Source organism: Colobus angolensis, unplaced genomic scaffold (assembly GCF_000951035.1).
Source record: "Colobus angolensis palliatus isolate OR3802 unplaced genomic scaffold, Cang.pa_1.0 Scaffold331, whole genome shotgun sequence".
Lineage (NCBI taxonomy): Eukaryota > Metazoa > Chordata > Mammalia > Primates > Cercopithecidae > Colobus > Colobus angolensis.
The window spans coordinates 529,844-540,046 of record NW_012116611.1 but is presented as its reverse complement, the minus strand read 5'-3'; positions in this window follow the sequence as shown (position 1 = coordinate 540,046).

Here is a 10,203-nt window from a genome sequence, read left to right as displayed (position 1 = left end):
AATGCTATCCCTCCCCCATTCCCCCACCCCACGATAGGCCCCCGTGTGTGATGTTCCCCTTCCTGTGTCCAAGTGTTCTCATTGTTCAATTACCACCTATGAGTAAGTCTATTTAACTTTGTAAAATAAAAATCAACTGGAAAATAAGGCTGGTTATTCAAGGTACCCTCACTCTAACATTTAAGTTTACGTTAATATAACTTGGCTGATCCAAATATCAAAATTATAATTTATAACCATATATTCCAAAGTGTTTTGGTTATAAAATCCTTAGAGTATAACATAGTGAATTTTTCCCTCTGATCATTATATTAACTCTTGTGTGCTTTCCGAAATAAAGATGTGTGCGTGTGTGTATATGTGTGTGTCTGTGTTTGCTTGTTTGTTTTTTTTTTTTAAAGAAGCATCACATTGACTGCTTAAACATTTAAATATTTTTGCATACTTTTGGAGCATATCATTATATGTATAAATGTTATAGCTAGAAATAATGACACGATGGGTCCACTGGCAATGACCAGACCTAAAAGAAGCCTCCATGTGTTCTGGCTTTGAATAGGCCTTGGTCTGTATCTTGTATAAGCATGGTACCCTGGGCAAGTACTGCTTGTCATCACTAGAGATTCTTGTAATACAGCTGGTCATTATTCCTTCTGTCCCCAGTTCAACTATTTTGTATATTATTTTATACATTAGTTCTAGTCTCCATGTATATATCTTTTGTTTTCAATTCTTATGATGATTTTATTCAGTCAGCACTGAAGTGAACACATATGCTAGGGTTGCTCTAAATTACATCGTTTGCATAGGCCATTTTTCTTTAAGTGTCTGTTTATAAAAATCATATTTTCCCACATTCACATGAGTACAATCAGAAGAGACAAAACAAAATATGTATACAACACAGAGCTATGTCTACAGATTATACTGTTTCAATAATAAAAATGAGTACTATTTTACCTAAACTTTACACTGGATCAGAGTTGTAACAATGTTATTTTTAACTTGATGAACATGATTTACATCATACAGTATTACCTTCATAGTCACAGAGAAATTTCTTACTGAATTGTCTTTAAAAGAACTCTTAAAAAAGAAAATACATTACACATAGACTGCTGGACTTTTCTGTATTTCAATTTCACATACTTCAGATAATATTTGAATTTACTTTTAAGATACTTTAAATTCTTGATAGAATATCATACCTACATACTTTCACATATATTCTTTCTAATGCTGGACTTCCCTTCCCTCTTACCTATGCTTTGATAATCCCTGCTCATCTTTCTTTTTTATTATTATTATTATTATACTTTAAGTTCTAGGGTACATGTGCATAACGTGCAGGTTTCTTACATATGTATACTTGTGCCATGTTGGTGTGCTGCACCCATCAACTCGTCAGCACCCATCAACTCGTCATTTACATCAGGTATAACTCCCAGTGCCATCCTTCCCCTCTACCCCTCCCCATCATAGGCCCCGGTGTGTGTGATATTCCATGTATATTTCTACCAGAATTGGAAAATTTTAATTTATTAGGTATTTTACCCAAAATAGTAACATTTAATTATAGACATTCCTGAAGAATTTGATTCTCAAGTAAAGTCATTTTAAATTAGCTTGGTACGTCATCTAAGCTGTTTGCCTTACTTGCTATGTAAATTGGCTTCTTTGCAGCTGTGGTGAAGGATACAAGAAATCTGCTTCCAATCTGCTTTGAATTTGGCAACAGCATTTTCTAAAAATGTAATGTGTGTCCAGGACGTTTTAGTTTAATGACATGGAGCATCCTGTTACCTAGATTTAAGGATGAAAGCAAATTTTGGTAAAAAATAATCCATAAAAGTGCATGCTTATCCGGGTTCAGAGATCCTAGTTTTCTTAAAATGGAACCCCAGGTCATTTGGCTGCAGCTCTGGTGTTTTGGAATCCACTTTGAGAATGTATTGCTAATTCACCTTGTTCACAGCCTTTTAGATTTGCTTTGTTTAAAAAGATTACTGGTATTTTCCAAGTAGTACTGAGATTTAGGAGCACATTAACATTGTTTAGTGTTCTTTGGCTCCCTTTATCGCTGACAATCTTTGGAGTTTAAAGGTTTTTCATAGCTAGAGCACATCCATAGGAAATTAATTCAATATTCTTGCATTAGGCTGTCTTTAATTGGTGAAAAATTATCTGACTGTGATCAATAGAAATTTGTTAAGCTGAATGTTGTGACCAAGCTTTCAAATCTCACAACTGCAGTGATACAGCTTCCTAGAAGTTGAGCTAAACCACAGGTGTCTTTTCACCTCAGCCTTCTATTAAGACAAAAGCCTATGAAATATTTTCAGTTCCTTACTTTTTTTGTTCAAATTCCCTTCAGTGTTCCTTGTTTGTCTAGAAAAAAGATATGCACCGTAAATAAATGTTCTTTCCACCATGATCTCTGTCTACTGATATGAAATATAAAAGCTGAAACATAATTTTAATATTTTAAAAATCTAGTGAAAGTTTAGCATTTGATAAGTAACAATATAATATGTATTAACATGGGTTCAAATATACAAAAACTATATTTATTTCATAATATATCACCTTTATTTTTTCATAAAAAGTAACAAAAGGCCTAGAGAAACCTCCAAACATCTATCATATTCTTTTCAAATTCCCATTTTTTTCATACTAATAAAAATTGAAGGGAAAAAAGAATCATATGAAATGATTAAGAAAAAGAGCTGGAGAAAACTTATCTGTCATGCTTGATAATGAATCTGCACTCATCCATCTACTCCTCTGAACATGATTTGAGTTGCAGGCTCTGGATCAATATTAAGTCAATTAGCTATGTGGCACAACAAACTCAAAACTAGGAGGCATGCTAGATCTCTTTTTCCTTTCCTCTTAGTTATTTACCCACTGACGTCTTCTGAGATATGACAGGCCCAAGAGAAAAGGGAATTGAGTACTAACTGAACTATATGAAAAACTAATAATTTATTTCAAAATATGGAGATGTAAATATACACATAAACAAATACACTTTGATTTGAACGTTTAATGTAATCAGTATATAGCATCTTTGGCTAACTTTCCTTAAAAATGAAGTTACAGACTGCCATTCCCACTGGCATGATTTTAGGAAAGTGTTTCTGAAATGATGTTTAGTCATATTCTCCCTACAAAACAAGTCTTTTTCTGTCAGAATTTGTATCTTACTAATGTTTATATGCCCAATATCAATGCAAAGTTGGATAAAAATATTTGAAGTGGAGACACCAAAATTCTTTTGCAGACTAGAGGCAGTGTATACTGCTACATGCTTCACTGTTCTAGATCTTATCCAGTAGAACAGTGAAAGGACGGTAACACTAACGGTGACCAATTTAACATATGCAAATATTAAATGTACTTTTAAATCACTAATGGAGTCATGAGTGCTATTCACTCCCAATCTTAAAATGTCCAATTTTATAATGTAAACCAGCCAAAAAATTAAGCTAGATATACAAAACTTCAGCTGGCATTTCCTTTAGAAGACTATATATATTTCTTCTACCTCATGAAGACTTTTATATTTAGATTGATTGTGACTAAGCATTCTAACTACTAACAATCTAGGATTCCTATCTCAGAAGCTTGCATTTCTAGGGGGAAAGTCCTCAATATACATGCTGGTGCAGAGTCTACATAAGAAAATGATGTGGATAGACTAAAGATCTGGACCAATTGGAGCTAGATGAACAATATCACATACATGCAAAAGTTGCGTTTATTTTCAGTGAGATACAGGTAAATAAAAACAGAAAAGCTAGCTGTTTGAGTGGTAGAAATTTTTGTTTTATTATTGAATATTCGCTAGTGTAGAACTTGACCTTCAGGTTTATATGTCACGCATGAATTACCTACTCAATAGCTCTCTTACGAAATTACTCTGCATTTTTGAAAAAAATTACATACATTAAAATTTATGCTTTTTGATTTACTGGTCTATGAGTTTTAATACAGGCATAGTTAGGTGTAACCACCATCATGATCAGGATGTAGACTAGTTCCATCAACCCAAATAGCTTTCCTTTCCAAGAAGTAAAAACCGTCTAAATGTCCTTCAATAGGTAGGCGGATATACTATACAAATATAAAATTTGCTTTCAATTAAGTCACTTATTATCTCACTAGTACCTTCATATTGCTTGCTACCTTTTCTTTTCTATTAACCACTTTAAACAATTCTAGCCCTAGATCGATCCAGCCATCTTCCTATTCTGTTCCTATACCTGGTCCGCAGAAGACTTCTAAAGGAAAATCCACAGCTGAGTGTACAGGTGTTAAAAACTACTGTTAAAAACCTTTAATTTTAGCTCCTAAATACCTATTACCTTTTTTCATTTTTTCCATTTCTACTGTCCATCTCATATTTGGACTGTGATCACATCTAACCTGGACACTGCACTATACTGCTAACTGATCTTTTTTACCTCAGTACTGCCTAGGCCAAACATTCCGCTTCATATTTCCTCACTCTGCAGCATCCCACCTTGTAATAGTTACTGGAGTGATTTCAGAGAATGCAAAACTGACGTTTTCACTCCGCTGCTTATTCTTCAATGTCTTGCCAGAACCTCTGAAGTCATAATGTTCCAGTCACTTAGCAAGTCCCGCTAGACTCTTTGCAGTCTGATGTGTGCAATCTTTATAAAGTCTCTTTGCTGAGCATACAATACTCCAATAATACAATAATAGATTATGCAAAGTTTCTATACAGCACAATGCCACCTTGAAACTCCTAGTCTTTGTCTGTACTATCATCCTCAAGCGAAATCAGCTCCAGGCTTTCTTCAATAATATCTATCTGTTCTCCAAAATTCAGCTCAATTATAGCTTTCTGCATATTCCCCACATTCCTCCCGCTTTAATTAAGTGCATCTCTTGTGTGTCCTGCAGGTTTTTTTTTTTTTTTTTGCATTCTCTATTTGTTCTTAGAGCAACAAATAGTTATTTTTGGCTTATTCATCTATCTATGCCAATAAATTATAAATTTCTGTTTTTGTAGAGATAATATCTTACATTTCTATATCCCTTTGTATCTAGTAAGTGCATTAAACAAAATAAGTATTTAAATTCGTATTTGTTAACTAAATCTTCAACATAAAACAATTTTAAAGAGAATAATAAATTCAAGCTATTTTTCATGTTCCATATAAGGAAATTGATATTGCATATTTAAATGTATACTTTTTGTAGAATACATTTAAAATAAGAGCTACATATATTAAGGCCATATTTTTAAAATAAATCAAATTTATTTGAAAGCATCAATTAATTTTTCCCGTTGATAAGCATTGAATAATATAACTTCTAACTCTTAAGTTTAAAACATTATCTTTACAGATGATGGCATTTAAAAAAATGAAATGATTTTTAGTAATCCAAGTTTTCTTGAATTTGTCAATCAGGTCTTGAAGAAGACAGTCTGTGCACGTTGACAATCACTTGTATGAAAGGTCTGATGATTGAAATGATTTGTATAAATCCTAATACATTCTGAAGAATCTAGTGAATTTAGTTTCTTTTCTTTGACTTGTACTTTCACATTTATTTTGTTTCTGTGTCCTATATTTTATGATTTATTGATGGAAATCACTGCTTTGCTTTACATACTTATTTTTCTTCAAGTTTATACAACATATAGTCAAGACTTTTTTTTACCATATATATATATAATATATATAAAATAAGGAGAGTTTTCAACGATCGCATTTTCCTCAAAAACAATACTAATACATATTGTGTTGTGAACATTCAAAGGCAGCCAGAATGCCTATTAAAATTTGATCAAGTCACAGGTCTTTCAGGCAGTTCTTTGTGTATAACCGTATCTGAAAAAGCATTTGTAAGTTCTAGAGGCTTATTTTTATTTGTTTCCTTGTTTACATCAACTACTTCATGCAATATTCAATTCTCTCAATTTCTCTTTTTAAGGTAGTCTAGCAACTAGGCTTATATCTACAAACAGCTTTACATTTTCTGCCAGCATATTTTCTGAATTATAAATCACCATTAGCAAACTTGGCTTTTAGATTATCTGGGATATTATAAGCCCCGCTGCATATTCTGTTTGTTTGTTTGTTTCCTCTACATGCAGGCCACAACCTGAGAGATACTGGAAGAAAAGTTATGTTGTCCCTCTCTATTCTCATTCCACACACGCTTTAGCTTAACAAGCACAACATGTTTAAGAAAGAAAATATAAAATTGCCTTCATCTGTTCCCAAGCTATTTGTGAACAATCTAGAAGATATTTAAATATAAAGCAGTATTGAAAGAACTGTTTTTCTTAAAAAAGAGTAACACACATCATCTTCAGAAAATGTGTTTTTCCGTAGAATAACGTGAGAAATAGGCAAATTTGAGGACAGTAAAGAAAGAAAGAGAAACACTTTCTTCCTTATTCTGAGTCTGTCTTTTATGCCAAAAGGAATCTTCATTATCTAGGGGACTATTGACGGATTCGCTTAAAGCACAACCCTTCATTGGCTAACTTAATTCAACCAATGCTCGCTAAGATGTGAAATTACATCGTGCCACTCCAAAACATTTATTTACTTCTGATAAAAGCAGATATAGTCATCATTGTCTTCTAATTTTTGACTGTGAAATTGTAAAATTCTCCATAAGTGCAATCCTTTATTTTACTATATTTTTTCTTGCATACTTTTATATAATCAAGATTATTGTGAGGATGAATCCTCCTCATGACTAGTGGTGGAGACTTAAAGGGGAGAAACAATAAAAACTTTGCTGATAGAGTCAAGTGTTCGTGTAAGTGACCAGATGAGGAAGTTTTGGGGTCATATTGTCTGAGTTCTGCCTCTGTGAGAGATGGTAAGGCCAGTTATAGCAGATCCCAGATGCTGTAGGCTCTATGTAGTTGCAAACGTTGCTTGCAGTAGAAAAGTACCTCAAACCTTCTTTGGGACGAGGGTGAAAGATACTTCCTTAAGTCTCTTCCCTTTTTAAACCAAAAACTATCTGAGTCATGTCTCAATCAGTTTACAAGTTTATTTTGCCAAGGTTAAGGACCATTTTCCATGACACAGCCTCAAGAGGTCCTGAGAACATGTGTCCAAGGTGATTGGGTTACAGTTTGCTTTTGCACATTTTAGGAAGACAGCAGTTACAGGCAAAGACATAAATCAATACATGGAAGGTGTACATTGGTTCAGCCTGGAAAGGTGGGCTATCGCAAATTCAGGGCTTCCAGGTCATAGGTGGATTCCAAGATTTCCTAATTGGCAATTGATTGAAAGAGTTGAGCTCTGCCTGAAGAGTTGAAGTCAGCAAAGAGAAGCGCTTGATTTATGATAAGGGGAAGGGATTATGAAATGTAAAGTTCTTATCATGTAGATGAAGCCTTCAGGTAGCAAGCTTCAGTGAAAATGTATCTTCTCAAACCTTGAAAGGTGTCAAACTCTCTGGAAAAGACCTAGTAAGATAAGGAGATTCTCTACGGAATGCAAATTCTTCTCACAAGAATAGCTTTGCAGAACAATTTTGAATTTCAAAACATATCAAATAAATATATTTGGGATAAAATACTTTTTATTTCCCTCAGGGTCTGCTATTTGTTATGTGAAGCTATGCGAGAGTCAGTTGGAATTTGGTTTCTAATTGCTACAACGTTTCTATTTTTTCAATCTTAAGATCTCTGTTTTAGTGTTAATGTCAGCCACTTTTGTCTAAGCTGCAAACAGAGGTCAGTATAATAAAGCATGTCTAACTGCCTGCTCCTGCATGACCTGAAATGTTTTTTTAGGTTACTTTTGGCTTCTTTTGGCCAAGAGAGGGGTCCATTTAATTAGTTGGGAAGATTAGAATTTTATTTTTGGTTTACACCTTATTTGGAAGCAATATGTCAGAATTTCGGTTATCCAGTAGAGTGTATTAGTTCATGAACTTCTCAGTCCACAGAAACCAAGTGAGCATAATTTATGCTGTATGCCTAGGACTTGACCACAAAGAAGCTTTGGTGTTTGTTGTGGAACTGATGAAGACCTAAATGTACGGTCCTGGCTTCTAAAAAATTTAACATGATTCACTAGAAAATTTCTGTGCTTCGTAGGAGATAAAGTTTATCTCAAAGTCCATGTTTAATAAGTTCGGAGCAAACAGAAATTACTTTCTGTGTTCAAGAAAGATGTTAAGAAATTTGACTAAGTCAGAGAGGCTTTGCCTTGGGTTTGATTTATGCAAAACAGAACTATTTTTTTTTTCCTTGAAAGTTGTCTGGCAGTGGGTTGCAAATAGGTAGATTTTTATATTTCTTATTACAGTCAGTGTTAGTTAATTTTGGGTAGCTATAGAGGAATACTTGAGTCTAAAGAGGTTTATTTGGCTCATAATTCTGGTTCTGAAGGCTGGACACGAAGCAAAGCACTGGCATCTGTTTGACTTCTGGTGAGGGACTCAGGAAGATTTTACTCATGGCAGAAGCCAAGGGGAGTTGGCATGTCATACGGTAAAAGAGAGAACAAAAGAATGAGGTAAGAGACGACACATTCTTTCAAATAGCCAGCTCTCAAGTGAATTAATAGAGTAATAATCATATACAGGGCATGGCACCAAGCCATTCATGAGGGATCTACACTGATGACCCAAACATCTCCCACTAGGCCCCACCTTCAACACTGGGGCAAAATTTCAACATGAGATTTAGAGAGAAAAAGCATCCGAACTATATCACAGTCTCTGATCACTCTTTTCTCTATTGATCACAAAAGGCTATTTCATTTGCATTAATTTCAAATACCATTTTCCTGAATTATTTTCTGCGATATTTAAAGGCCTTTATTTAAATTGAAACACTTTCTTTCACAAAGGCTTCTCTCTGAAAAACAGCAATCTGTTTATCAATATTTATTTAGTTAATTGTCAAAAATATATTTTGGTTTGTTTGTTTGTTTGAAACAGGGTCTCTCTCACCCAGGCTTGAGTGCAGTGGTACGATCATGGCTCATTGCAGCCTCGACCTCCTGGACTCAAGTGATTCTCCTACTTCAGTCTCCCAAGTAGCTGGGACTATAGGCATGCACCAGTGTACCCAGCTAATTTTTGTATTTTTTGTAGAGATGGGGTTTTCTCATGTTGTCCAGGCTGGTCTTGAACTCAGCCTCCCAAAGTGCTGAGATTACAGGCATGAAGCATCATGTCACGTCTGGCCACAAATACATTTTTATCTTCATGTTGACGTATATATCCTGATTTTTACCTTCGAAATGTTATCATATTGTATTATTGATGTTTTAAAAACATTAATCTCGCATGTTAGGAATTAATCCTCTTTAAAGATGAGTTTATTGGAAGTCTTATGCTAAAAATATTATACCTAGACCCACTCCTGATATTCAGAAACTTGTTAGAAAATAATCTTCCTGGCAAGGAGACTGAGATGGTAATCTAATTATACAACATGTTCCCTTCATTCTCACATCTACCCCAAAGTCACCTTGGCAAAACATCCTTGACACATATTTCTATACTAAGTTATGGAAATACACAGAAAAAAATGACAATAAAAAGACCCAAGAAGGTATTTACTAACTTCAGACTTTCTCTGTTCCATTTCAGAGGTGGCGTCAGGAGAAACACAGCCAGGCAGTTGTCTGTGGCACTAAATTTGAAAGACATCAAAGCGTGGCCGCTATGATACCACTATAAATGTAGTCTCCAGTCAGTTCATCTCTAATATTACTTTTTGAATCCTGCACTATGCAAATTGTTATTGTGAATTGATGGGAAGAGAGTTATAAAATCTGCAATGGTTTACAGTATTGAATGCTGAGGTATGGTCTTTTGTCTTTGAGATTTAGGTCCCCTCAGGTGTGTATTTAGAATAGATACCTGCTTTTATCAAAACTAAAAATTTGGGCCAGGCGCGGTGGCTTAAGCCTGTAATCCCAGCACTTTGGGAAGCCGAGACGGGTGGATCACGAGATCAGGAGATTGGGACCATCCTGGCTAACCCGGTGAAACTCCATCTCTACTAAAAAATACAAAAAAAGACTAGCCGGGGATGGTGGCGGGCACCTGTAGTCCCAGCGACTCAGGAGGCTGAGGCAGGAGAATGGTGTAAACACGGGGGGCGGAGGTTGCAGTGAGCTGAGATCCGGCCACTGCACTCCAGCCTGGGCAACACAGCGAGACTCTGTCTCAAAA